This window comes from Canis lupus, chromosome 17, assembly GCF_011100685.1.
Source record: "Canis lupus familiaris isolate Mischka breed German Shepherd chromosome 17, alternate assembly UU_Cfam_GSD_1.0, whole genome shotgun sequence".
In the NCBI taxonomy this organism is placed as follows: Eukaryota; Metazoa; Chordata; class Mammalia; order Carnivora; family Canidae; genus Canis; species Canis lupus.
The window spans coordinates 17,998,737-18,015,678 of record NC_049238.1 but is presented as its reverse complement, the minus strand read 5'-3'; the positions used below and the strand labels follow the sequence as shown (position 1 = coordinate 18,015,678).

The 16,942-nt window shown below is 49.8% G+C and overlaps 1 protein-coding gene across 1 annotated transcript in view; it reads right to left on the bottom strand.

The window, feature by feature from the left end:
- The window catches only part of KLHL29 (kelch like family member 29), a 306,165-nt gene extending 296,619 nt beyond the window's left edge, over positions 1-9,546 (bottom strand). The window contains exon 1 of the mRNA XM_038560887.1: positions 9,346-9,546. The gene's annotated coding sequence lies outside the window, so the exon portion shown is untranslated. The remainder of the gene's footprint in view (positions 1-9,345) is intronic.
- Between the last annotated feature and the right edge of the window lie 7,396 nt (positions 9,547-16,942).

Below are 16,942 nucleotides of genomic sequence, written 5' to 3'. Positions count from 1 at the left end.
ATCTGGGAGATGGACTGGGGATGCACGTCAACACCGGGCAGGTGCCCCTCATCACGGCCCACCCAAAATGGCAATCGTGTTCTGGACAGGGCAGACCCAGGAGCTGTCCCCGCTAAGGTGAGCACTGCTGGATTGGCCAGAATTCAGTCCGCTTGTTATCCTAATGGTGGCAAAGTTGGCCTTACTGATGAGAGATTCTAGATAGGAGCTTTAGAAAATCACTGCACAGGCTTTGGCAAGACAACCATATCTGGGCTTCCATGCTGCACTCTACACCCATCTGTGACAAAGGACCAGGTTCTAGGGTTTTGTTGGTATCTCCAATCCATTAAAACCAAACTGTGGTCCTACCATGTCTGGCTAGACCACAGCTCACACTGTATGGCACTCTGTGGACAACACATGTGAGAGTCTGACGTGGCCCAAACTCGTCTATACCTCGTCAGAGAATCCTTAGATCACGCTCTTGGCCATCAAGGCAATGTCAAATGCAACAGAAGTTTCTAAATGCTAACTTCCAACGTATCTTATCAAGGACTAGTGACAGTTTGTGGCCTGGCACCAGTCTGAGGACTACACCTAGAGTAGCACTGTTTTTAACTCCTCTCTATTGGCTTGGAGAGCTTGGTCAATGGCAGTAGGATCGAACTTATGTGCTGTGAATGGACCCTCACAGCAGCATTCATGATCAGGTTATTCCCCCTCTGGCCTCAGCACTTCCTGGGAAATCCCTGGATCAGAACATCGATCATACTCCACCTGCTTTCCATAGACTTCATGAGGAGCCATGGGCTTTGAGCTAGACTGAGAACTCTCCTGGTTGGGATCTTGTCTCAGGGTGTCCAACAGTGAGAACCCGAGATGGGCCAGGTCCAAGGCTTAAAGACAGAGATGGTCTTTGTCTTCAGGGAGGCCACGATTCCCAAGATGAGTCCAGAAATAACCACTTGTTCAAGTGATTTGGAGAACCCAACCCATCCAGAGACACACTTGTGACATGCCTGGCCCTGTTCTGGGCACTTTGTAAGCGGGAATTCACATCACTGTCAGATCTTCACTCCTCATACATAAGTTTAAGTCCATGCCCCTTAAGTAGCCTCTGACCATGAAGAAGGGAGGCAGTTTGACCTAAGCCTTCAAGAGAATTCGGAATCACACTTTTGCTCAGTTTACAAATGGTGATGACAGCCGTTTAAGTGTGGAGGTATCTGAAATCATACGGGTAAGGTCTCTATTTCTTGGAGTTTATTTCAGGCCTTAAAATAAAATTAGCTGGACCCTCAGCTTATTATAGCAACTGTGGTAATCAGCGAGCAATGTGGCTAAATGTGTAATTACTGTGTTATTTTAATAAGCAATTTATATTCTGTATGAAAAAGGGGTATTGGCTCTCTCCCTTTCTCGTAGGTTGGCAGTTGTCTGGAGGCCAGGCTTGTTCATCCCTTTAAGCCATCCAGCACCGTGTTTGTCGATCTGACTGCTGGCAAATGCTTTCTCGCTCTAGAACTCATCTGAGAAATGGGAGTAACTCCTCCCATGTCACTGGGTGAGCAACAAATGAGATGCCACACGATAGGCGCTGTCCTCTGCACCGTGCCTACTCAGTAAACAGTTGCTGAGTTTACACTCATTTCGAAGTTCCAGGAGCTGAATATCTTATCATTCAAGTTCCTTGAGAGGCTAAGTTTAGTGGCAGTTTTGATCCAAAAGCAAATGCTCAAAAGCCGGCAATTTGAAAAGAGAAGGTAAAACCGAAAGGAAAGTTTATTTAAATCCCGGGTTCACTGTTCCCTACCACATCTCAACGTCTCTAAGTGTCCAAAAGGAAAACAGGGATGATCTGGCAACTGTTAGGTCTCTAATTTGGCCTAAGCCTACAACTAGTTTTTCCTTTTTACAAGACAGAGAAAGTCCTCTTGTCTGTTCTTGCCTCACTGCCTCACCCCTGACCCTGCTTCTGAGAGCTTTGTGGGCATACTTGAAGAAAAAGAAAGCCTCGTGCCTGATTTTACTTTTAGGGTCAAAAACCAGCCCGGGAGTAAGGAAGGGGGAGGTGGCGGGTTTGGACAGGCCGGTGCCCTCTGTGGTCCGGCCCTTGCCTGGCACTTCCTGTGCTGTTACTTAGTTACAGGTGATCATGGGCACCGGTAATCATGCTTTTCTCGTGGTGGATCTCAGACTGGAAAAGTCTTCCTCAGCTGAACGAGGTCTGGAAGAGTTAAAACAGGGAGCCAACATATCTTTGTGGTGTCTGCCACAAGCTCTCTTCACACCCTCTACCTATCTCCCCCCACAAAAAACTAATCTAAAGAAGAAATACAAGAATTCCTGGGTATTTTATTTCCTTCCAAAACAATGCTTTTGTGAAGTGCCACAAATTAAAAAATCTGGTGGGGGCAACGCCCTGCAAGTAAGTGTGATATGAAGGATGGACTTCGTGTTGACTCTCAAAGTGCCAAATAGATTCAAATTATCAGTGGAATGAAGAAGCTCCAAGAAAATTAGTCTTCAAAGTCTCAAGTCATAAATCCTAGAAGATTCCATTTAGATTAGTTAGAATTCATCAACAAGCATATTTTATAGATATGTGCCCAAATATAGTATCTAAAATTCCACACAATAAAAAACCGTGAAGATATAACTACATAGCCACTGAATAAAAAGAAAATCCAAAAAGTAGTCTTTGATGTCTATTACCTGACACCTTCTCTGGGCATAAATTAATGCAGGCAAACATTTTCACTAAGGAGTTTCTGTGCTTAGCACTGTGCTAGGCACTAAAATTCACAAGTGAACAAACCTAGGTTAGTCTTTAGTTCTTCTGGGTGTATCCTTAATTGTCTGCACACCACTTCTACTCTTCAATCTCCTTTTTATTTATTACATGGTCTTCCTACAGGAACAGAAGCATTAAAAAAGCATCTAAAAGATTTTCTCATTAGCCTTCCAGGACCAGAGTAAATGGAAGCAAGTGGGCAATTCTAAAAGTACAGTGAACACTGATCAAACCTGCTGAATAATTCTTACTTAAGCTCATATTCCCTCTAATAGAATTACTTTATTTAAAATGTTCATTAGCACAGACAACACAGTCCCTGGCAAATAAAAGGCATTGTGAAGAAATGCAAATGCCCTAAGGCCCTGTCTAGAGTAGAAGAACACCACGCACACAGAAAAGACAAGACAGACCAACTGGTAGCTGATGGATCTGGGTTCAAACAGCTGTACAATATGGCTAGATTTGTGGTCTTGGGTCAGCTGATTACCTCTCTGAGCCTCATCTTCATTTGTAAAATGTGGATAATCCCTACCTTGCAGTGCTGATATGGGGATTAGAAATAATATATGTAAAGTACTAAAATATAGTGGGCAATCAAAACTGGAAGCTATTATTATCATATTATTGGCATTTGTTACAGGTTTGATGATTGAATAATAGCTAAATTAGCTGACCTCTAAAATCCCTATCAACTCTAAAATTATGATACTAAAAAATAGAATTAAAAGTTCACATACCAAATCCACTTAAGGATATTTTTAACTATTGTAATTGTGATGCAAATCTCTTATGCTTTTCAGAGTAAGTACTGATAATGAGACTCACAGAATATACATATACACTGTGGTGTACCGTGAAAACATTTATGATCAAATTTAGCAGGATAGGTGTCTACAGTTTGAGATCTCCCGGGGTTGCTGCTGCCAATTCTGTCATTACTACTTCACTTAACTTCTCCTTTCTAGAACACCTCTCTAGGCCAGACACCAGGAATGCATGTTTTACTGGGGTTCTATCGGGCACGATTATTCCCTCCATCTTCATAAAAGAGAACTGAAGCTTACGGGGATTAAGGATCGTTCCAAGGTCACACAGCTAGGAGGCACCAGGGACTGGACTTCAACTCTGACACTAAGCCCTCGTCTTTACCTGCTCTTCAATATCGCTGCAACTCAGACCAGCCCTAAAAGCAAAAGAGAAGAGATTCGAGAGACTTGCCAGGAAATGTACACAGAGGAAAGGAAGAACAAATGTCAGTCCCACCTATTGCATTTTTTGTTTGACTGTATTCTGTTGACTGCATTTTCACCAAGTCTCTTGAACAGAAGATCAATGTAATATATTAGTGTAGAAAGTGATAGAGTAGAGGCAATCCCTCTTCTAGGTATGTCTCCAAAAGAACTGAAAGCAGGATCTCAAAGAGGTATTTGTACACCCATGTTCATTGACACGAGCTGGAGGATTCCACATATGTGAGCTACCCAAAGGAATCAAATTTACAGAAACAGAGAGTAGAATGGTAGTTGCCAGGGGCTGCGGAAGGAGGAAACGGGCAGTTGATGTTTACTGGGAACAAGGTTTCAGTTTTACGTGGGTATCCACAATCATGTGAATATTAATACTACAGAATTATATACATTTGAAATGGTAAAGATGGTAAATATTATGTGTTTTTAAACCACAATTTAAAAAAAGCAGATTATATATTTGTATTTATGTGTGTGTATATGTTTTTATACATATTTATGTATGTGTGTGTAGCCTTAAGAGTTAATGGTTTAAAAATTTCAGAACTCTAGGGGCACCTGGGTGGCTCACTCAGTTAAGCATCTGACTCTTGATTTCGGCTCAGGTCATGATTTCAGGGCCTTGAGATGGAGCCCCCATGTATGTGCTCAGCAAGGAGTCTGCTTGAGATTCTCTCCCTCTGCCCTCTGCCCCCACCTCTGCTCATGTGAATGTGCTCTCTCTCCCTCAAATAAATCAACCTTTAAAAAACTTTCAAAACTCTATAAAATAATTATAAAAATTGATACCTGTGGGGCCAATAGCAGCTTCTGAATGTCTGGGAAACTGATCTCTTGGCCCAAACCCGATCCCCTGCCATAACAGTGCTCAACTGTTCTGTTTTAGCTTCTGAATCATCAGAAGCTGCTGTTGAGAGTCTACAAACCATCTGAGCCTCAAGCAGATATCCTCTCTCAAGGGAAATGAGAAATCTTCCCCTTCCCACCCTAAAGGTAGAAATGCCCCCAAGACAATTAAGTTCATTTCACAAATAGCTGTGTTGCTAATGATCAACTTGTCTCACCTTAATTTGCAGCTCCAATTTCCCTGCTTTCAAGTGATGCCTTTGAAGAAAAGTACAGACTACTTTCCTGGCCTAGGGTGTTGGGAAAGTAAGCCTGTAGCTGTTACAGGAAGAACCACAGAATCTGCCACAGAATCTGCTTTCAGAGTGGTCCTGATCTCTGATCATTTTTGATATGACAGGCATATATAAAGAATCCTGACTCACTTTTCCCTCTTAACCAAAATTATTAAGACCACTTCTATGGCAAAATTTACTACAGATGAAAGTACTCTCCGGTGACTATGTTACCCAATTTCTCTAACATATTGGGAAATGGCCCTCAATTTCCTGAGTAATAAATAGCAAATGAGCCTCTTCTGCACAAAATACAAATATCCTTCCAGTTTCTAAACATTTGGGTCTCCGTGTGATTTATGTGTCTACAAAGAGATTTCTTGTTCTCTGGTCATCCACATGGTTTCTGCCTTGGTTTACCTTCACCTTCCACAACCCGTTGCTGAATCTCTTAGTTACAGTATTTCTTCTTCCCCCTACCCCAACACAGGCATTTAGTTGACTGATTATAGAATCACAAGGTTGGTTATAATTCCGTTTCTCCATCTGACTTTGAACTTAAGTGTTCCAATTACTTTGCTTGATCCTAATAAGTCAGTAGCGTGCTAATGCTTGCCTTGATATTTCTGAAATATACAGGGTGTGATTAGCATGGGACTGCATCATTAGAAAGGAAAATGAAAGCGGGTGAGCAACATCATGGCTTGCATTTAAGCAAAGCTGCCTGTTCAGTGAACTTACAATATTACAATGATCCTGGGGACACGGTACGCTGTGACTAAATGTATATTGTATCTGCAAAATCCTCTGATGCTCCAGAACCTTCTGTCTTTTGCTACTACTAGAAAAGATCCTAGAAGGATAGGCCTGTTCCGAGACACGAAGTTCCAAAGTCTGTTTAGGCAGATATATCTGAAGACATAAAGAATCCCTGAACCACAATAGGGCAGGAAAAAAAAATAAAACTTAGAAAGGGAGGAAGGAGCAAAAGGAGGAAGGAAGGAAGGAAGGAAGGAAGGAAGGAAGGAAGGAAGGAAGGAAGGAAAGAAGGGAAAGAGGAAGGGAGGAAGGAAAATCTTTAGTCAATTCTGCTGGATTGCACTGACGTCCCCGGGCCATAAAGCAAGGAAGCTTTACGGTAAGCCTGCTGGAAGAAAAAAAAAATACTGAGGCACACACACATTATCAAATGAGATGCTAAAAAACTGCATTAGCATCAATGGTGTTACTGGAGTCTATTTTAAAAATTTAACCCCTCTATATCTGTGTGTAACCAGTAATAGTGTAAACTTTTGGAAACTAGCAGGGAAAAAACAGAAAAGCTTTAAACTGGGAATGATATGTAGCCCAATCAATTGATAAATAAAAGAAAAAAAAAAGACAGCACAACTGAAATTGATGCCAAAGATTTATAAGGTTGACTAAGTAAACAAAAATGGAATGGATTACCATGGAAATGCATGAATATTGAAACAGGCAAGATTTGAATAGACTAATGATATGCCTCACTTAGGCTGACAGGTGTTGATAACAACTCTGACACTCAATCCACACCAACATCCACACTTCTAACATGTTTATTCCTAGAAAACAAGAGCCGATCTAAAGGTTCCTCCGGTAAGAGCTTATAAGAAAAATACATTTTCTAATCTTAAAGGGACTAACTCAATTCTCATCTACTTGAAAAACAAAAAAAGGTTTTATCTATTTGCTTTCTGGATATGAGGAGCTGCAGTTAGCAGAAGTCATTCTCTTGGGCTCTACTAGTCTTTGTTCCAATCAACCTTTCACAAAACTGAATTTTCGGTCTGGCTTATCTCCCAACACTGAGTACTTGAAGTATGACCACCACTCATTAGAAACATAATTAAAAAGACACAACACTAGATCCATCCGCCCCCCCAAGCACATACAAATGAAAACCAATAACCCTTCATCTATTTGTTACCATAGCTACCATAGGATTTTTTTTTTAAATTTCAGTATAACTCTAGGTATTTCGTTTGCAGATTGTTGCTTGCAAATGAAAGTTGGAGACCTATAAATTTCCGTTAACTGTGCAGAAATGAGGAGACTGAGCAGAAGAAAATGTTTTTCTCTTAATCATGGACAAATATGGTTTATAAAATGCTTATACAGAAAAGTTATTAAAATCCGTTAAATGCATCAGCCCATAAGCCAATCTAAATGTCATTAAATTCATATAGAGTTTGAGGACACATATGCTAGTAATTCCCTGATTTATAGTAGGATGATAAATCAAGTGCACTCAGAACAATGTATGGGACAGAGACTCTATTCATCAGTGGCACACAGTTCCATACCTGTATAAACACCCAGAAGATATGACTATTCCAATACATGCATACCAAGCAGCCTTAAAGTATTCACCTGTGCATTACAGGGCAACTACTGAGCCAAGTGCAGGGATGAGCATTCCGTAAAATTGTTCATCACCCCCCTAAGAGTGAAAAAGTTAGCTCTACACTCGGCCAATGTAATTTTTCAAAACATCAGGAATGAAGTGAGCTAATTAAATCTGCCATTCACCCCACACCGAAATAATTCCTTAAACATGCTCTCCCAGGGCTGGGCTGGACATAAGACCATATGGCAGGGGGAGGAACTCTGTAGGGACCAGACAGATGACTTTAAAGAGACTGAAGAAATGAGGCTCAGTACATCTGTAACCAGGACAGATCTGTCACTGCAAGAGGAGTCCGAATCCCGGCGTAGCCCAGCGTAGCTCGGCTGATGAGAGGATGGAGCCTGCATCACTGGAGCCTGACTGTCCCTGAGCTGACGAAGTGGAAGTTTCGCGGGCGGCAGCAGCAAGGCGTCCTCAACCGTCCGGTCCCTCCAGCGCCGAGGTCTTGCCTGATGCTGCGTGAATACCTGGGTCCACCATCCGCCCGGGGCGCGCGGCGCAAGCCCCGCAGGGCAGGGGCAGAGGGTTTGCAGAGCGGCGGGGATGGCCGAGGCGGCGGCTCCTGACCCAGCAGCGTCCCCAGGGGCCCGCGGGAGGGCCAGCTAACTGGCCCCTTCGGGTTCCAGAGCCCAGGGACGAGCACCGGCTGGTGGGCTGGCGGACCCGGGCATCCGAGACTCGCGCTCTGCGCCCACCCCTCCTCCGTGACGGCCGGCCGCAGGCAGGCAGCGCGTCCCCGCCTTCCCCAGCGAACGCACAGCCTACCTGCCCCGGGAGCTGCTCGGACCTGCCCCGGCTCCCGGCTCCCGGCTCCCGGCTCCGCTCCCCGGCCCGGGCGAGCGCGCCTCTCCCTCGGGGCCCCGGGGCCGGCGCTGCCGGGCGACCGCGGAGAAACCTCGCGCTCCGGGCCGGCGCCAGGCCCCGGAGCCCCGGCCGTGAGCCCTCCGCCACCCCGCACCCCGCCGGGGTCGGGCGCACGTCCACACTCCCAGCTGCACGTCCCGGGGGCCACGTTACCCCCCACATCAACAACCCCTCCGCGTCCAACCCCGCAGCCTCGTCCCTCGCCATCCCCGTGGGCTCTCCCTTCCGCGCCCCCAAACGGTGTTAAGGGAACGGGGCGGGGGGGTCACACCGAGGTCTGTGCGGGTTCCCTCCTCATGGTTTACGAGCTCCTCCGCCGCGAAAGTTACTTGGGATCGAGTGAAGGGACCCGCTCCCCAAATGCAGGGTCTGAGGACGGGAAGGGGCGAAACCTCACGCCGGCTCCCCGCCGCACAGAGGCGCGCGCCTCCCCCCAAAGGGCAGGGCGCGCGGCCGCCCCCGGGGTCCAGCCCTTCGGTGCCTCCTGCTGGCCCCCGGCCGGGCGCGGGCCCTGGGCCACCCCGGGGAGGCGGCCTGGGGAGGAACGCGCACCCTCGGGCCCAGCGCGCGGGCGCCCAGGCCGGGGTCACACTCGCCTCCAGCGCCCCCCGGCCACCGCGGTGCTGGCTCCGGGCAGACCCCGTGCACGCAGGGCCGGGGGCAGGAAGTTTTTTCCCCCCTTTGCCCCCCCAGAGCAGCGCAGGCGCAGGGGCTCCTGCAGCCTTGCAAGTCCAGACGCGGGAGGCTCCTGCCGCCGCCGCCGCCGCCGCCGCCGCCGCCGCCGCGGGAGCCGAGCCCGGCGTTCCGGGTTCTCGGGCCCCGCTCCCAAGCCCGGCCCGGCCCCGCGCAACCGCCAGGACCCGGGGCCCCCGCGCCGCATCCTCGGCGCCCTAGCCCGGCTCTTACCTCCGGCCGCGCCGCTCCGGCCCCGGCCCGACGCGCAGAGAGCGGGGGGTCGCGGGTGGGCGCAGGGGGGCTGATGGACGAGGGACGGCGCCGGCGGGTAGCGGTGGCTGGGGCCGCTCGGGTCCCGGCCGGGAGAAACGGATCCAGGTCCACCTCCTCGCGCCGCGGCTCTCCTCCTCCTCCTCCTCCTCCTCCGCCGCCGCCGCCGCCGCCGCCTCCCGGCAGCCCAGGGAGGATGCCCGCGAGAGGGAAGTCGGTCCTTCCGCCTGCCGGCCGGGGCGGCTACGCGCGGCGCGGCGCGGCGCGGCTCTCACCGAGGCGGCGGCGGCGGCGGCGGCTCCGGCAGCATCGCCCCCGCCCTCTCCCCGCAGCCGCGGCGGCCGCGGGGCTGGGGCTGCTCCGGGCTCGGGCTCGGGCTCGGGCTCGGGCTCCGGGCGGGGGCTGCGCTCAGGCGCGGCGGCCGCGGGGGCTGCGGGCGGGCGCTGCGGGGCCGGGGCCGGGGCCGGGGCCGGGGCCGGGGCGAGAGCTGCAGCGGGCTCCGCGGCGGCGGGGACGGCGGCGGCGGCGCGGGGGCTGGCGCGGCCGCGGCGCGGGGACCATGCTCCCTTCTGGCTCGCTCCGCTCCGGGTACCGTCTTCTTTAGCTGCGAGGGAGGCGGGCTTCGGCGCGCAGCCAGGGGCGGGCGGAGCCAATCACGGGCGCCCGAGTGGGCGGGGGCGGACGGCGGGGGAGGCGGGGCGCCCCCGGCAGGGCACCCGGCGCTGCTCCCCGGGCCCGAGGGATCCCCGGCCCCGCGCGCGCGGCCCCGGCCGGAGCGCCGGCGGGTGTGTCTGTCGGTCCGTCCGCCGCCCCTCCCCCTCCCCTCCCCTCCCCTCCCCTCCCCTCCCCCTCCCCCCCGCGGCGGCTCCCGGCTCGCCCCGCTCGGCGGCCGCGCCCGGTGGATGCGCGGCGCGTGGCCCCGGCTGCTCGGCCCCGGCCTCCCGGCCCCGCCGGCCCAGGGCTGGGGGACGCGGCCGAGGCGGGCTCCCCGGCTGCTCTCAACACCTGAGGAAACTGGCAGAAAAGTTTGAGAACGAAAAGTCCGATCGTCTTGCAGCTTCCGCCCTCCCTAGGACGCTCCAGCCGCGGAGGGGAGCAGGAATCGTTGGAATCTCTGAAGAAGGGCGCCTCGCCCGCGCGCACCGAGTCAGCCGACCCCCCCCCGCCCCCCGCTCGGACTCGGCCCTCCCCGGTGCACGCGGGCTCTCCCGTGTACACCGGCCCACCCGCATCCACCCGACCTCTCGGTTGACTCAGCCCCCACACAGGCCACACCAGCCTTGCGCGTCTACACGGACACCCCCCTCCCCAACACTACACCCCCCACCCACCATGGCCTATACGCCCTCACCTCTCTGTCTACACTTGCCGGCTACACAGACCCTACCAGTAACCCTAATTGGAAAGGTCTGGCTGGAGGCCCGTGGCAGCCCCCAGTGCGGGATTTTCCATGATGCCAGAACATTCCATTTCAGCACCAGTCTTCCCTGGTAACTCTTCCAGTTCTGGTGTTTACTCCCTGACCTCTCCTTCCCCCCCCTCTCCCCCGCCTCCCCCTCGTCTGGTTTTGCATTTCAGAGGAAATGTATCTCCTACCCCCAGCCTGAATGTAAAGGTTCGTGGGTTTCAACCTCCTCCCCTCACCCCCACACCCCTCCGCCCCTCCCTGACGGAGCTGCCGAGGCCGGAGGCCCGGGGTAGCAACTGGGGAGGGGGTGCGGTAAAGTAGGGAGCTGCTGGCTGGAACCGAGAAGAGCTGGCCTGGGGAGGGCTTGGCCGGGCCCCGCCCTCCTCCTCCGGGGCCGCGAGGGCAGCTGGAGCCCTCGGTCCGCAAATCCCCTGCGCTCGGCTCCCTCCTGTGATGTCTGAATCCAGGCCTCTGCTCTCCTTGGCTGTAAACTCGGTGCAGGGATTGTGTCTTCTTTAATATCTTGTAGGAAGCAGAGTACAGTGTGGCGGCTGATAAATAATAAATAATAATAATCTACTGAGGGTAGCAGGAGGACTTTCAGTGACAGGGAACGAGGACACCAGGGAAATGGCACATCGGTGAAAGAGTAACTGCATTTCCTGGAAAAAGAAAAAAAAAAAATGGAATGAAGTTTTGGGTGTGTGAAGCCTGGGGACAGAGGAGGAATCCACCCTGGATGGAGGGGGCAGCTGGGGAAAGTGGTATGTCTCGGAGGGAGTGACACAGGGTGCCTGCAAGGGGAGGCAATGGGGGAGTAGGGGCAGGAGAGCCCCCAGGGTTCTCAACAATACCTGAAGGGGAAGATAGGGCTTGAATGCTAAGTTGTTAAAATGGTGTATAAAAAGTGATGGAAGAGTACTGTGGATGGGAAAATGGAGAAAAGGGATTATTCAGGATTTTAAAAAGGTAGGCAACAGGTAACAACAGGTAACACCACAAGCAACTTGAGGCAAAGAGGAGGACAATTAAAGACACAGGGTGAGTGGGTGTCCATTTGTGTGTAGGAAGCCACTCTCAGAATTGATCTGCAGGGACACCCCCACCCCCACCCTGGGTGCCATGTAAGTGTGTAAGAATCCACTCTACTCTGTTTGTTCTGGGGCAGCACCATCCAGGACAGCTGCAGGCATCATGGAAGTGTAGCTAAGGTTTGCGGGGTCTGGGGTAGGTTAAGCTCTGGCAGTTTGAGGCCAGATCATTTTGAATGAGCCTCAAATGAAAGAAGGAAAAACACGCTCTGAGAATCCTTCCTCGGCTACATCTCTAAGTGAAGGTATGGGGATTCTCCCCGTTTCCCTATAGGCCTTATCATTGGAGAGAAGCCTGGCTGTATTCCCGTCTACACCGAAGAAGACTTCCTTTGGCCTGTGTGCTGCCAAGGGTGCCAGTCTCAAAGTGTTGCAGTGCCTCCAGGGTTCAAGCTGGATAACAGCTCGCTGGGGGTGCCTGGCTTGCCAGTAGAGTGGAAAAAGCTGTGCAAATTAGAATCACAGAGGGCTTGTCTACCCTCTCTCCAACCCACCCATGTTCCATCCCCAGAGCCTGAATGCAAATAAGGATTTCCACAGTCTGAAGCCAAGATCTTCCTCTGCAGTGGGGCTCTGCCCTGCTGGAAGCTGTTAGGAGTTGGACATAGCTGCCTCTGAAGGATCTGCTCTCATCTAGACATGAGCTCCATTTCATCTGGAGCATTGTTGCCCTTGTCGTCTGCCCCAATTCCCCCATGGGCCTTGGCGACCTACACTGGATCTGCTTTGTATAAGGGAACTCCTCTCTTTCTCCACAGATCTTGCTGGTGTCTGCGATCCGTTCTGGGTTATTCACTGCCCTGCTCTCTAGTGTGTGGAAGATGTTCCACGGTTGGCAAGGATCGCTCTCATGGCAAGGGGGTTTTTTGGCGGTTGCACATAGGAACTTCTGCCCTCGTCCAGCATTTCTCCACAAAGCACAAGATGAGCACCATGAAATGTGCTTTTAAAGTCAGCCCTCTCGGGATCCCTGGGTGACTCATGGGATCCCTGGATGGCTCAGCAGTTTAGCGCCTGCCTTCGGCCCAGGGCGTGATCCTGGAGTCCCGGGATCGGGTCCCGCGTCGGGCTCCCTGCATGGAGCCTGCTTCTCCCTCTGCCTGTGTCTCTGCCTCTCTCTCTCTGTGTCTCTCATGAATAAATTAAAAAAAAAAAAGGAAGCCCTCTCTGTCCTAATGTGAAGGAGTGGACTTGGCGGTGCACAGGGAAGTGCACTGGAATGTTCTAGAGCATTCATTCCCCTGCTATTTGTGTGATCAGACCAGGGCTTTGTGCTAGAAAGGCTACTACCGGTGACTAAACAGGCACCAGAGGAACCCACGTCGGGAGTGCCTGGAGTGCCCACTGTGGCTGAGATGGGCTTCTCTCCTTATGGACATTTATAATAATAGCAACAACAAAACATCTTTTACTCAGTGGCTACTACATGGCAAGCATTGTATCAGGTACTCTACCCATGACATCTTGTTAGTCATCACGGCAACCTGTGGAATTAGTGATGCCAGCCCCAAAAGCTGAGTCATGGAGAGGGTAGGTGATCCCCTGAAATCACATATCCAGGACATAGCCACGCTGGAATTTGAGCCTGGTTGGTTGGTTCCAAAGCCTCTGTTCTTGTCACCACACTCAACACATGAACGCAATTTCTTTTGTCATTAGCCTGGTGATTTTTCCCTTCGAGTAGACACAGTGGATGCTGATTTTGCTTTTATCGGCATCTGGTCCTGGACCCAGAACTGGAAATCAGTCTTGGGATACAGGGGACTGCTGAAGAAGAGGGAAAAGCAGCTCTTTGATTACTGAACGTGCAGGTCACTTGGAAGAGTGGATGCCTCATCAGAAACCCTCAGGTCTGAGAGGACATCTGTTTCTGGGAGTGTAGTGGGTGTAAACAGAGCAGGAGCCAGCCCCTCTGCTGGTTGGGGTTTTGTATTTGCTGTTTTGTTTTTCTAACGTGATGCTCCACTAAAACCACCCTCATTTCCCATCAAGAGCATTAATAAATCCTATATAAGTTGTTGCCCCAGTGGTTAATCAATCCATAAAAATGTATTTAGCACCTACTGTGTGTCCAACATTTGAAGCCCATGGTGTTGATTAAAGCAGGAAGCAAGAAGTCACAGCTGCTGAATGTTCGCTGTAGCCACCCTGCTCTTTGATGCGTCACAAAGGCACATGCTCATCCTTCAGTCAGCCGTTTGCTGAGGACCTCCTGCATGCCGAGTGGGGCTCTGTGCTGGGCGCTCCAAAATATAGGGAAGGTATAAGATAGTTTGTTTCCCAAAAGGGGTCAAGGCAGCCAAACACAATACTTGGTTCTGGTTTTTGATAGAGTTTAAGGTAACAATGGTTGTTACCAAGAAATAGAACTCAGGGCTCAGTTGAGGGGAAAAGACTCTAAGTGTTGTGGGGTCCAGGGGATGGTCTGGAGGAGCTGGGCTGGTCAGGATGGCTTCCTGGAGGAGGCCAGTCGTGGAGGGGACTTGTGGAGTGAGGAGGTTTTCATGGGAGGCTGAGGAGCCCAGACCAGCCAAGAGGGCAGAGGAGGTAAGATCCCCAGACTGGGAGACTTGCCATCTGAATAGCTTCTGAAACATGACTCCTTAACAATCATTTCCTTCGGGTGGAAACGAAAGTGTATTTTCCTTCTCTGCCCAAATCAATGGACTATTAGATTCTAAGATTCGGAATAAAACCAGTGATCTCTCTCTCTCTCTTTTCATTCTCAATGGCAGGAATTCAGCACCTTTTTTTAGTACCCCTGTTTTTGCAGGTGGCAGAGTGCTAATTAGCCACTAACAATTTTCCTGGGTGGTTCCGACTCCAAAACTGACAGGAAACACTGCTTGGGCTTCTTAAGAGAGCGGATTCTACTCTCCCCATTGATAAAGTGATTCTGCAAACACGGTGGTCAAAGAAATGGATTTAATAGTGGCTCCATACATATTTATTGAGTGGTGAATTGTTCAGTTAACTTTTTCCATATTTGAGAAAGGGCCAGTGTTTCCCCACGGGAGAGTACAAAAAAGAAAACCTGAATGATTGGTAGGATAGGTTGTAAGGAGCATTTATTTTGTTTGAGTGTTGGAGGGTTCTTTCACTCGCTGAAGCAGGTTCACTAAAGGGAAAATTCAGGAGACTTTTGAGAGAGGGTGGAATTTTGGTAGCTCTTTGCGTACACATATTTTTGAGCTGTTTTTGAGAATAAAGAGGTAAAGGGCCTGCTTGCTCCCTGTTTGACTCCAGAATCCACTGGTGCCACTGTCTTTTATCTGCCTCTGACTTTTCAGTGGAACTTAGGACTAGGACCATGTCATTAGTGTGGTCACTTTGAAGCCCTGAGGCAGGACAGTGACCATCCAGGGCAGGTGACTGCCCTGCTTTGACTATCTCCAGGACACACCCTCACGCTCTCTGCCCTCTGCCAGGACTCAGGCTGCCTGAGAGGGTGTCACAGTCCACACGGGCTGTGGGGGGAGCACAGATGGAGGCAGAGGGAGCACACTGCAGAGCCTTTGGCAGCAGAACCCATTTTCATCAGCTAATTAATGAATGTGGTCAGGTCCAGGGCTCTGTCCTTGGGAGTTACCATTTACTCTCACATCCCCATGACAGGCTGCCTGTCATGTTTGTGAGCAAAAGGCCACCCCTTCTCCCTGGGGTGGGGTGGGGGGGACAAATTCACTCTTCTTCCCAAAGACAGAGCTGTTGGGAATGATGCTCCTCCACACACTCTGGGAGTCTGAGATATTTGAGATATCTAACGTTTTCAGCCACTTTGGAATATGTGACTACGTTTTTCGCCTTTGTGCTTATCTCTACTCGAATCTGTGAGGCTGCACACACTTCCTGTGAAGTGGGTCCGGGAAGAAGAATTCATGAGGCCTTGCCTGGTGGAAACATGATTGTCAACAGATTGGCTCCAGAGGCTCTGTCCTCAGGGAACCAGAGGCAAGAGGGCCTGAACTCAGGGGACCTACTGAATATTTACTAGGGGCCTTAAATATAACCCAGAGTCTGTGATAAAAATCACCATCTGGTCCAGGTGCATCTTGCTATAAGAAAATATTATATTTGAAAATTTAAAATGATATAACAGAAGGACTTGCCAGTTTGCATTACAAAAAGGATGCATGGGCTTCCCTAAGTGAATCTTTCCCCTTTGATATTTAATCTGTGGCTGATTTATTAGAAATTCTGTTCATACCCAACTGGTCAGAGACACATTCATTTATTTTTATTTATTTAAGACTTGTCACCTACTTGCTTTGAAGAGGTCTTGAGTAACTTACAGGTTAAACCACGGGGCAAAGGGAGACATTTAGGAAAGGCCTAAAACAGACAAAACCCAAAGGGAGGAGTTGGGGTTAGAGGCATCAAGCATACAAGATGAATGGGTTCTACAATTAGGTTCTCTAAGGAAAAAAAGGGCACATGCGCTAGGTTACCTGATTGTATAAAGGAAGGCACATTTGTATCAGGTAATAAAAGATGTTTTGAATAGAAACTACTTAAAAATCAGAGACTGTTATAAATTGAAGAATGTAGTATTGTTGAGATAAAAGGTTTCTCCTCTAGACTTTTGGAGACAAACGTGGAAAAGTATAACAGTACAGGCCTGTTATGTTAACATTTTTCACTACTTCTAAACCTTTGAAAAATATTTACCCGACGATTTCATTAAAAAAACATTTCAATCCTTTATAGATTTACTTATTGCCGATTCAGGAAAAGGACTGCAAATCAGACATGTTTCCTTTAGGTGGCTGTGAATTTTCCTGGAAAGCAACAAGTATCTTCTGGCTAACTCTAAACCTTTGATAATGTCAATGTAGCTTTAGGTCAATTTCAAAATTAGCCAGAGAGTTCTGGCTAATGTAAAATTTTACTAAAAACAGCTAGAACTTAAACACTAGAAGAGGTGGGTTATAGAAACCTAGGAGGGCTTAGAGAGAGTCAGAACAATATCTGGGACCTGATATATTTACGTACCAACCTGCGACGAATCCTACTAAACTGAACTTAGGGTTTTAAAAGGCTTGCAGATATGGCCTCACCA